The 12,141-nt window shown below is 42.4% G+C and overlaps 1 protein-coding gene across 2 annotated transcripts in view; it reads right to left on the bottom strand.

The window, feature by feature from the left end:
• Positions 1–12,090, bottom strand: part of NUMB (NUMB endocytic adaptor protein) — a 91,042-nt gene extending 78,952 nt beyond the window's left edge. Inside the window, exons 1-2 of one of the 2 annotated variants that reach the window (XM_010711469.3) lie at positions 12,076–12,090; positions 5,105–5,405 (exon numbers count right to left, since the gene is read on the bottom strand). The gene's annotated coding sequence lies outside the window, so the exon portion shown is untranslated. Of the gene's footprint in view, positions 1–5,104; positions 5,406–12,075 lie in introns of those variants that run through there. The other variant, XM_019615595.1, reaches the window with a different exon arrangement.
• Between the last annotated feature and the right edge of the window lie 51 nt (positions 12,091–12,141).

Here is a 12,141-nt window from a genome sequence, read left to right as displayed (position 1 = left end):
GAGCACATGGACTTTGTAATGGCATCTACAGTTGCCTCCTAATGGCACACACAAGGAAGTTGAACCTACAACAGTTATGCTGTGAGGTTTGGGACTCACAATAGACTCATAATAAAAACAAAACGTATATTATCCAATTAATAGTTTTCTACATCAGCCATCCTCATTAAGCTTAACAAACCGAGAAACCACATATTTTCAGCTCTGCTGTTTGCTGCCTATTCGTAAAGTCAGACTTGCACTCAGCAATGTTCAATCACCACTCTTTAAAAAAAATAAAATAAATGAGTGCCAACTAACAGCAGGAAAATTCCATGCAAATGTTAAGGATCAAGCCCTGAAGTACATTTGAGTAAACACAGTAGCCATCTTCACCAGGAAAACAGTCAAAGCACACTTAATATTCAGTTTCTTCTACTAAGTCACAGGTACAATGCAGGTTTACTTGGAAATAACTTTTAGAAGCAATGATTCAACTTGGCATTTGGCAGCATGGAGTATTACAGAAAGTTGGCGGGAGCAGACTGAAATTAAACACTTCCTCCTTCCCAAATAAGTGTTTCTGAGTCTATAATCATACTACATTGCTTTCATGACTAAAATTCTTCAGCTCTTCCACAAATACAAAGGTGCTTACCTCAGAATGACCAGTCTATGCAATGTATTTTTAAACTGAATTGAGCTCAGCTGTACTTTAGGTCTCCTTGCACAGGTTGGTTCAAGTTCATTTTGTCAGGAATTCAGAGCTGCCCTGGGGACTCAGGCCTGACAACACTCCCAGTCCCAGCAAAGCACCTGGCACTGCTACAGCCTTTTGCCAGAAAGGTAAGTAGGGCTCACCATGAAAAGGTACTGACTTGATGCCTTAGGAGCACAAAAAACACCGAGTTGCTTGAATACAACAGACAGGCAACCTGAGCAGTTTCCCACCTTTAAGAAGTAAAACTCAGGATTTTACAGATTGAACTGCGTAGTTACCAAGCAAGTAGCTGCACCTGCATGCACAGTAGCTCAGGATTTGAAGCACAGAAATACAAAGCCTATCAGATCTGATTCAATCTTTCTGAAAACAGAGCTGATTAAATTAAAAAAAAAAATAAATTCAAACACTCATACATATAAAGCACTTGTTTCCATTACAACGTCTCAAAAATCAATGCTCATTAAGCTTGGCATTTTAAGAACCAGTTCCTGAAATAAATGAGGTTTCCCAGGCACACAGACAAAAGGCTCTTCCATCTCTTTAGAAGCACAGGGAATGACATGCAGCAATGAGAGGAGATGAAAACAGACATTAAGGACCTGCAAGCAATAACTTCCTTCCTCTCAAGGCCTACGTTTGCCACTGCTAGAGGTTTTGTGTAATACGAGTCCTGTAAGCTGCTTGTTTCCATGCAAGCCCCAAACTTGCTGGCTTTAGTCATAGCTGAACAGCTGTGGCACCTGGCCAATCTCCTCAATGCTGGTAGCTGCCCACCACCACCCTCCTGACATCCCTATGACTAAGGAAACCACGTCCAAAACCAAAAACCCATATGCCAAGGAACAGTTATAACCATACATAAAAAAGACCTCAGAAAAGCTCCTAGCCAGGCCTCAAGGCAGTCCCCAGGACCACCCCCAGGGTGCCCTGCTAAACAGCTCGAAGGCCACGCTCGCCTTTTCCTACCTCTTTAGTCCAGCAAATCCTGTACTATTTTCTGCAGTGAGGAACATCCTCAAAATGATGACATAAAACTTCCTCCTCATGAAAAACTGAAATACAGACTTTCCACAGGCAATTCCTTCTTTGTTTGCTGCTTTGCACAACTTCCCTCCCAGAACACAAACGACCTTCTCACTCTCCTACCATGCCCAAAACCAGCAGCATGCTCACTCTACGTACAAATGAGAGCCAGCTATAACCACCAGCTGCAAGTGACCTTCTTGATTCAGCTCACCACACCAGCAAATCACAAAAATTTTGCTCTTTTCCTGGTTTAGTTTCCTGATGGTTGAATGAATGGTTATGGTTTACCAAGGAGTCAAACACGGAGATGCTGCAGAAGCACATCATCAGCACAGAGATCTCCTCCTTCAGTGGTGACGAACAGGCTGCAAATAATATGAGCTAACCAGGGCCACCCCTGGACATCATCAGTAGCATCGTTGCCAGGATAAGATTTTTTTTGTTCGCCAACTGCATTTGCTGGGGAAATTCAATTTTGAGCTTATCACATCCTAGGCTGTTCCTGTGAATGTCATACTACTGCCTTGTGCAGAGGCTCCCACGCCACCTCCTTTAGTGGTATTTTAGAAAGAACAACCTGTGAACCACAGAAAGGTTATAAACTTCAAATGAGGTTTGCAATCCTAAATCCCGAGTATTATAAGCATCTTGCAGCTTAGCAAGGCACCTTAACCATAGAAAGTAAGGTCTGGGGAATTGCCTCTATTTTATTTGCTGAGCAGTAAATATGATTTTCAAGGACATTCTTGCACGCATAACTTTCCATTATGTATCAAAACAAAAAAAACAAAGCGTGACTCTCAACTCTGAGTCTGGCATGCCAGGAGCGTAACAGTTAACGTTGGAAGTATGAACGATTTTCTCCAAGTTTTTTCACAACATTCACGTTTTTCTCGAACACTCTTCACAAAAACTCAATTTTGAATCAGAGCTACACACTGGATTTATTTAACTGATCAAATGAAATTATTCAGTCAGTTGCTGTTCTGCCTCTCCTGCTGCTTAACTTGAATTTTAGATATCAAGATATTCTACTAGTCACAGCTGAAGAAAAGTTCTGCTACCTGCTTAAAGGCCATAAAGACTGACTACAAAATAAAGGATAATTGCAAGCACATTAAAAGGAAATAACCTTTCAGATAAACAGTAAATAATATTTTGGTTCCAAGAAAGATGAGTCATAAGAAAATTTACATGTATGTGAAGAGCTTCCTTAACTTTGCTCTGGACAAGACTGAGCATAAAGAACCATGTTACAGTCTCATCAGCAACTGAACACATTTTCCAAGTATCTGACCTTAAATGATCCCAACTCCATCAGAGAATAGTAACTGTAAGAAAGCAACATACATTAGTGACACTTCTCTTGGTTAAGCCCTTTGCAAATGTTACGGGGTCTCGTTAGGGCTGTGACGGGATATGAGCTCCTATCTTTAGAAAGGAGTAAGAATTTACAAATTGTATAGGAAAAGAAAAAAATGGGGATTAAAAATCCAGGAACACTTGTATTCTATTTCCAAACTTAAAGCAGCAGATAATTAGATGCTCAACCATAGAACAACAAAATACCTAATTTAACAAAATAAGGCCGTTTGCTTTAGCACCTTAGCGTGAATGAGATTAATGCCAGTACACTCCATACCAGAATTACTAGGAGAACATTACATCCTTAAAGAAAAGAATTAAAAAACAGAAGCATACACAACCAACTAGACTGTTGAACAATACTCCTTAGCAGCACCTGATAGTGACTATTACATGTTTGCAAAGGAAGAAAACCCCTAACATGCTACCCTGTGGTTAAAAAACAAACATGCCAAAAAAAACCCACCACCATCCTTGCTACCTTCCTACATGAATAATTGCTTTCAGTCATTCTGATGCGCCTGTAAGGAGTGGAGATCTAAGATCAGGATTCAACAAACTGCTTTGCTTATGCTTTAGAAAGCTATTAAGTGCTGAGTGGAAGAGCTAGTCACAGTTCCATAAAAACAGCTGCCTGGAGAAGCAATTCCCAGCATACTTCATACTGGCACCATTCCCCACTTTCTGTAAACAGTATGTCCCAAGAATTATGCCTGTAGCTTTAGGACAGTATTGTTGCAGGTCCTGCCAGACATACTGCCTTCCAAACACTGCACCACATGGTAAACCAAGGAACATCCAGTGCAAAAAAACAAAAAAAACAAAAAAAAAAACCACACCCCATAGTTTTGTGATATTCCAAAATGTAACCAAGTGTATCTGAAAACAAGCCCTGGAAGATGGAAATAATGCCAATCAGAATTTCCAAGCACAGCAGCAGCAGCTATTTTATACCTAACACAAAACAGCAGTCCTCAGGATGTGGGGGTGATATGACGTAAGGCTGGCAGATGCCAGTCCCTTCCCACTGAAGAAACTGGGACAGCAATTCACAGCAGATTGATCTAGTATCTCTTTGCACAGAACTAGACCGGATGTAATGCCCTCTCAGATAGATGAGTAAACAAATCATTAGTTATTTCACAAAGCTAAAAGGCACACAGTTGCAAGTAATCAGTTTTTATCCATATGATAAGTCTTACAGTGAACGATGTGCATTAGGAAAGCTGAAGAACCATCTTTGAGAGGAGAAAGGAAGCTTATGTAGAATTTACCCAAACCAAACACTAAAGTAGTAAACTGAGTAACAAGCAATCATTTATGTAAAAGCCACATTAAGGAGATTGGAATAAGCATTTTTGTACATTTCCAGATATAACTGGAGCCAGAGGCAATCATGTATATGTGAGGGAAGCAAAAAAAACAACCCTATTGCCTAGCTCCTTTAAGAAATGTGTTTTTTATTCATTGTTGGAGATCTAAAGGTAGGAAGATCTCAAGACTAGATTTTTCTTTCCCCGCTATAGTAACATTACCATTAGCAAGGTATAACTGTATCATCACAATCACCAATTATCTTATCATTTGCCTATATTCTGTCTACTCCAACCGGTTCCATCTCCCATGTGATCTAATGCTAGTTAAAAAAAAAAAAAAAGAGACATTCATGCAATTCTACTATTCACCTGCGGGTAGAGAGCTGTGCAACCCTTAGTTGCAGAAATCCCTACTTCACAAGGTATCGTGCAAGTCGATGGATTGTTATACACTGCAGTGGGAACCGAGAGTAAAGCCATGAACAGAACGCTGCTAGTTTAGATAACATCTTGCTATTTACTAGTAACAGGTATGATAATGGTGTAGTCATGAACACTATAGCAATTTTATGAGATGTGTTCTCACTCTCATCAATGAAAACTATGTCCTACGGCAAGACAACCAGTAGTTGGTTGCCCACAAGAATAGAACTACAGACTCCTTTCTACTGTAGAGGCACACAGCTTTCATTACCTGTACCAAGTTATCAGTAGCCTCTCTCCTATGCAGGCATCACTTATGCATTTGGAAGAAATGCCAAGGGAAGAGCTTCTGAGCGCACAATCTTCACCTCGGGTGGACCCTGGTGAGGGTGAGGCAGGCAGGACCACTTCCAGAAGGAGCCAGCTCACAGCCCCATGGGCAGTATGCACCGGATCCGTGTCACTTCCTTTTAGCAACAGCACAGCCCCCCCGGGCTATCTCCCCCACCCACAGCTCCAGTACTACTGCTTGCAGAAGTGGAAACAGGGAACTGATCCTGTTGAAAACAAACCTGGAAAGAAACAAAAAGAAACCATTTTTTATTAAGCTGAGTTGCTACAAATTAGCATGCATAAAGGAACAACCTTAATGTGGGCCCTTACTAATCACTGGGGACCTTACCTGAAAAGCAGAGTGAGAACTAACCACCAAAACAAACAACAAAAATGATGTGAAAGCAAACCAGGCCAAAGCAACAGAGACACATTCTGGACAGGAACTGTTTCAAGAAAGGATCCCAGGACCGGTTTGAGTTATGCTCCAAAGTAGAAATCCAGCTGGGCAAGCAGCTTAGCCATCAGCAAGCGAGACCAGAGATCAGCCACAGCCCAACATCTTGGACAATTCCACCATACATCACAATTCCTAAGTTTCCTAACTACAGCTAAATTTTGGGGTTTTTCTGTGAAACATAAGAGATGAAAAGGTGATAAACTGTCCAATCAGCCAAATTCCTGCAGATCAGACATAACATTCAATAGGAGAAGGCAAGCTGTTTTGTGGAAAATCTTTTTCCTACTAAGTGAACACACTGGTTCCTAGCAAAGAACTGCAGTTCATTATTAGGAAATTAAGACAGGAAATTGAGGAATAAGGAAATTAAGACTGACTCAGATTCTTTGCTCTGAATTTCATAAAAAACCCAACACATTGTTTTGATCAACTTATTTATCATCCTTAGCAGTAGTGCGACAAGAGTAACACTTCCCAGGACCTGGCATTCAGTGTGTCTGTACGCTCAGCACCGCCTGCCTCAAACAGAAGGAGGGAAGAAGTAAATCTACAGCATTAAAACACCAATTTCACAACCGCTAAATTGCAGTGCTGGAGCCAAATTGTTTTTCACTTGAATGACAAATAATGTTTACTCTATAAGATATGTGGATATGGGTTCTCAGCTAAGAGTCAACAAATAGTGTAGGCAAGTCGTTATATTTCCAGTTTGCGCCTGGGCAAAATCCCACAGGCTGTCTGGGTGCTCAAACCGCATTGGGAACAACCTCATTGCAATGCAAATGAGGAGCAAAGCAAGGATGAAACAGAGAAAAACTGATCTCATCCCAAAATAAAATTGAAGAGTTATGTCAGAAATGTGAAGCAACCGACATGAAATCGTATCACACACATGCCAAAAGCTAATGGAGATCTCATGTTCAAGCAAGAATTACTATTTCTGAGGCACAAACTCTGTACTTGAAAGGAGGAGGAAATTCATCAGGCAATGTTATGCACACATGTATTTAAAGAGGCATGTCCTACTGCACTGCGCAACAAATAAATACCTATTTTGGCAGTTCAAGTTTCTGCTAAAACAATCTCACAAGCCTTTTTTTTATGCCTTTGTGCAGCCACAGACTTTCATATTGCAGTGTTGAGGAAAAGAAACATCAGAGCCACATTATTCAGAAGGCTCTCAGACTTTGAGAACTTCTTATGAAAATCAAAGTCATGAAGCATTCAGGCTGGGAAAGGACAGAGGGAAATCCTGCAAGTCCTCAACGTGCCGCTGCTCCTGGGGATGGCACAGCAATGACCAAATGCAGGGACAATCCCGCTCCTCCCAAACTGGTAGAGAAGCCCTCAGGCCATCGCAGAATTTACTCAAACAAATCAAAGCCTAAAGAGAAAATTGATCCTGCATAACCCTATTACAGACATGTAAACACAATGGTAAGCAGTACAGATTTTACAGTAACGCGAGGCCTTTATCCAAAGGGCATCCACAGAATTTTACAGCCTGCCTTCTATGCGCTGACTGCATATATTAAATCCAAAACACAGCTTAAATGTAGAACACGTAACCAAATATGAAAAGGCTGTTACGACGACAAGTACTTTACAAAAGGATATGGATTAATACCTGGACAAAAAGATAGAGGCTGATTAAGTTGCAACCCTTCACCTGCCTGCACGAGGCTGACTTTCCACAGGGCTGCCCAGCTGCACAGACCTAGCAGCTTTTTTACAGGCTCTCTTTACGTAGGAAAATCCATGCAAGGTAGACAGTTAAAAGGCATTTGGAACAAACAAACTGCCCCTCCCTCCATCCCTCCAGCCCAACACAAGATCAGGTTAAGCAGCCTTTGACAACAAAATAACCAGGAAAAAAAAAGCAGATACTTAAAAGCATAGAAGTGAAGCTCTCCACATATCCACACCAGGGGAAATGGCTGCACATTAATCTCTCTCCCTGCTGAGATGGCTCAGCAGCAGTTACAGTGATCAGCAGCAATCAAGTGGGCATCATCTGGTGTCTGATGAGCAGGAGCACCCCATGACTGTTATCCACAGAATTCAGGTTGACAGCTTGAGCAAGAGACAGATATTAGAGCAAAAAGCAAAGAAAGCAGTGAAGTTTCTACAAAACAAACTGTCCGAGCTCCAGAGAAAAACATCCAAGAACAAGATTGGAAAATTTCCATTATGCACATTAGAAGGAAAGTACATACTTTCTTTCCTCTCATATCATGCAAAGCAAAGCACGAGCCCAACACTTTCATCATTAGTTACTAGAAGTTTAGAACTGACTGACTGGAATTGTCAGCCCAGCTTCTATCCGTGCCATCCCTCTGTACCAAGGAACCATCTCCCACATCCCTCCAGATTCCCACTTCAACAGTTGATGAATTCTTTGATGAAGTCTTTGAAAGCAGACTACCCTCACTCAAAACCTAAAACCAAAACAGAGCTATTAGCTAACTCGAGACCCAGGAGTTTAAGAGCCATGAAGCGCTCGCTCGCAAGGCAAAGCCAGTAACTCCGAGCTCAGCAGCTATGCACACAGTGCCCATCAGCCAACTGCAAGCCTTGGGAACATCAAAGTATCACTGAGACAAGCTTTTTTAACATACTAAAATCACTTCACTGTACAGAGTAAAGCCCAGACTGGAATGATGAAATTAATCATGCTTGAACAACATTAAAAGTAGAAGAGAGACCCTTCAAGTTTGTTGTGTTTTTTCCCCCCTTAGGAAAAAAATAAACTGAATAGAAGTGGTCATATTCAGACTAAGAACAATCAGCATACAGCAGAAGTGTTTCTGGCCAGGTATATCAGTTCGTTTTGTGTGGTTTTTCTTCCTGAGAGCCTTGGTATCTCCTAGACCTGCATGCAGCAAAGAAGCACAAGCCACTGACCAAGCGCCTACAAAAAGCCACTCTGATTCATTCTTGGTGTGTGCCCAGGGGTTTTATTAAAGAGTACTGCTCTCACAATCCAATTCATCAAGAATTTCCAGATGGATGTTTCCTAAAGATGGAGAGGCAACAAGAAAAGAATCCAAACACTAGGATCCAAACTTTAGAACACTTGAAAATAGTATTTTACTTAGAAGGTTAAGAATTTTGGGTCTGGCTTCAACATCATAACCCAAGAATCCTACAGCTTTGGCACCCAAGGAAGCCAAGAACTTGCCCTGACCCTCAAATTCTGCTGTGTGGCTCCACTTTTTCTTCAAGAGAACCTTCACAGTTTGGCACCCCCAATCCTCTGTCAGCCAACGTCTCATATACAAATCATTTGCCCTGACAGCCTTTCAGTCACGACACTGCACAAATAGAAGACGTATATGCATAAATCACTAATAGAAACATCACGTTTGTAACTATGAAACATCACAACTGTGCAAATGGCTCAGCAAAGACAAGTGCTGAGTGGAGCAACTGCAGCTCTCGCAGATCTGCCTCCTTCAACACAGTTAAAAGGATTCTGGATGGATGCGTAACAGGGTTAACATGATGTGATGCCATTTGTACTTCCAGATTGATAGCAGTCTATTAATGCTCGTGAGTTTATCACTACAAGTCTTAGTCAATGAAAAAAGGAAGAGAGCTGCCTCCTGCATGGCAGAATAATCCTCCTGATCTTGTTAGGAAAGTTCTCGTTCCTGACGCAACATCTGCCTTGACTACACACTGTAAAGAACATCAAAATGATGCAGCTGAGATGAGCACATCCTCTCCCAGACACAGCTGTGTCACTCTGAGGCTGCTGCCCTTCCCCTCGCTGCTGCTGCCACCGCCCACACCAATGCATCACTGGGAAAAATGGAAGAAACTTTTTCCACTTTGAGTTTCCATCAGCCAAGCCAACGTAAAATAACTTGCCATAGGTCTTTGCTAACCCAAGTGATTTGATAGAAGAGCACAGAGCCAAAAAAACCTCAAGCAAATTTAAATCAATCCACAGCCCCACCTCCCACTGCCACCCTCGCCGAGTCAATGGTCAGAAGCACGATCCAGCCAAAACCTAACAAAGCAAGAAGCAATTCATTACACCAACTTGACTTCACTCCCGGACTTGAACTCCCAGACACAACGACTCCCGTGCCAGCATGGAAAGATGCATGGACAGGAAGGAGGACGAATGACCGCAGCCCCAGTTTAAACTGCCAAGTTTCTAGACGAGCTTAGGCAAACCTAGGAGAGTTGCTTCAGAGAAGAGGTCACAACCTCCTCCCCCATACAGGCAGTAACATTCACACAGCCACGCAGACAGCCTGTTCAGGCAGCCGATCCAAATGAAGTCAAATATTTTTCTGTACCACCATTTTCAGCTGGATCAGTAAAGAGGGAGCGACAAAAGAGTAACTTTTTTTGTTGAGAGTACCACCAGAGACATCTGCTCTGGTGGCAATGCCCTAGAGGACACGTTAGAAGATTTAGCATGAGCAAGTTCATGCTCAGTCTTCTACAGAAAGAGAAAGGCAACAGGCTCTGATGTCACTCAGTAAAATCAAGATCCCTGGATTGAACAAGTATCTATAATTTCAATGTGTTCACTGCTGAAGGAACCTCAAAAGCAAAATTAAAGCCCTAGTTTCACATAAGCTTAAACCAAGCTTGCTTAATAAACTGCTACAATAACATCTAATCTACTCTAAAAAAGAAAAAATACCAGGTCGGAGGGTCAGATGAGTACAATTGCAGGAGCTCAGACTGCCACAAGAATCCCTCACCATCAAGGTTCTGCAGAACATCTTTTCCAGAAGTAGAAGACTTATTTTTCTATAATATTAGAACTTGGTTTTGTTTGTTTTCGTTTTTATATTATGCAGCTTCACCAGTATTAGTAGCAGAATAAAACCAACTGCAGGCAGAATTCAAGAGCCCTGTGGAGTGCTGAAGCAAGTGTTAAGAACACTATTAAAGCTACATGTATTTCTTCTAGCCCCTATCACTGGGAGGTAAGTACTTTTCCATGCATTTTTACTGTTATTTCAGCAAGTTCTTCACCCACCACTCCCATTACCAGAGAAAGAAAAGTACTTAAAGATCATTCCAACGCCAAGCAGCTAAACCATGCTACAAAACATAATGCTGGGGGTCTTGTGAGTTCTGAGAGCCCAGTGTGGCTTGTTGGTTTGTTTTTCTTCTTCCTGAACGCATAATGCTGTCAACTACTAGTGCAATGCCAGAGGGCTTTGCGACACCAAAATAAGGAGATAAATTTATCTACTCTGCCTAGTTTACAAGCGCCTTCATCTTCCACAAATTTGAGAGCAGTAATAAGTGCAGGGAAGTCATTCCCAGGTTAAAAAAAAAAGTTCTCAGCTAATAAGGATTTAAATGTTTTATTTGAATTGCATTTCTTCTTTAGGCTTTAGAAAGAAAGAAAAGTTCTTTGATGTGTTATGTTTGGAGCTGTACAAATCAGAGTTTTCACTGAGCCTTAAAACCAACACCTTACTCAGCTACAGATGAAACAGTTTACCGTCACATAACCCAGGCTATCAAAACAACTTAAGAATCATGGGCGAGGATGAACATATCTCATATTTGTTCTTTTGGACTTTGATCACGTTATTTTTTGTATTCCTTCCATGAGACTTTTGCTAGGGAGAAAAAAAAAAAAGCAACATTTCCACAGAGAATTGCCAAGAGATGAAAAAATGGAAAACACACTAATGAGCAGAAAAACAATACTGCTGCTCTATGGTAACTATTAACTTCTGCATAATCGTAGAGAGCGTGTTAGCAGTAACCATAGATCAATAAGTCAAATAGAAGTGATGAGTCAGAAATCCATTTCAATATTTACACTATTCCTACAAGCCATAGCTAGGGTAGTACTCCGGCCAAACAGAATGACTGTGCCTTCTGTCTCAGCCACCCATGCCGGACCTCAGCTGGAGAGGCAAGTAAGCCAAAAATGAAAACCACAAAACCAACTCCACCGACATTACAGCCAGACGCTGTGGTGGTTAGAAGCATCTCCCAGTCCAGACGGCTGGATCGCGAAGCATTGACAAGACCCTCGGTAACGCAGTAACACACACATTGAATAGGAATCAGAGCAAGAGCTCCCTAATCATTTCACGGAGCACTAATGAGCAGGTTACATAAACCCACCGGGCCGAGGGAGCTTCAGAGCAGGGCTGCTGCGAGGCAGGAGCTCTCCTCTTAGGGATGCACCACGTCGCTGGCGAGGACGGCTCGTTTCCATCGGTGGAATAAAATGAGATAAGCACATTCCCAACGGGAGCCGTACTTAACCCTCCCCTCAGCTCCCGAAAACGAAGCCGGGCAGCGGCTGCCCGCTGCTCCCTCCGGCCCCGGCCGCACGCTATCGCTCGCCCATCCCCGCCACCTTCTGCCGAATAACAGCTCCCATTGTGCAGCTGCTCCACGCAGGAAGGCGAAGCCGAGAGCCGCGCTCCCAGGTGGGAAGACACGATCCTCACCTCAAGGGCCGCTCCAACATCTCCCGCCGAGCATCGAACCGAGCAGCGGGCGCCTCGGCCCCACAG

Source organism: Meleagris gallopavo, chromosome 5, assembly GCF_000146605.3.
Source record: "Meleagris gallopavo isolate NT-WF06-2002-E0010 breed Aviagen turkey brand Nicholas breeding stock chromosome 5, Turkey_5.1, whole genome shotgun sequence".
In the NCBI taxonomy this organism is placed as follows: Eukaryota; Metazoa; Chordata; class Aves; order Galliformes; family Phasianidae; genus Meleagris; species Meleagris gallopavo.
Note: the sequence above shows the minus strand (reverse complement) of the source record. Positions and strands in the feature narration are given on the sequence as shown.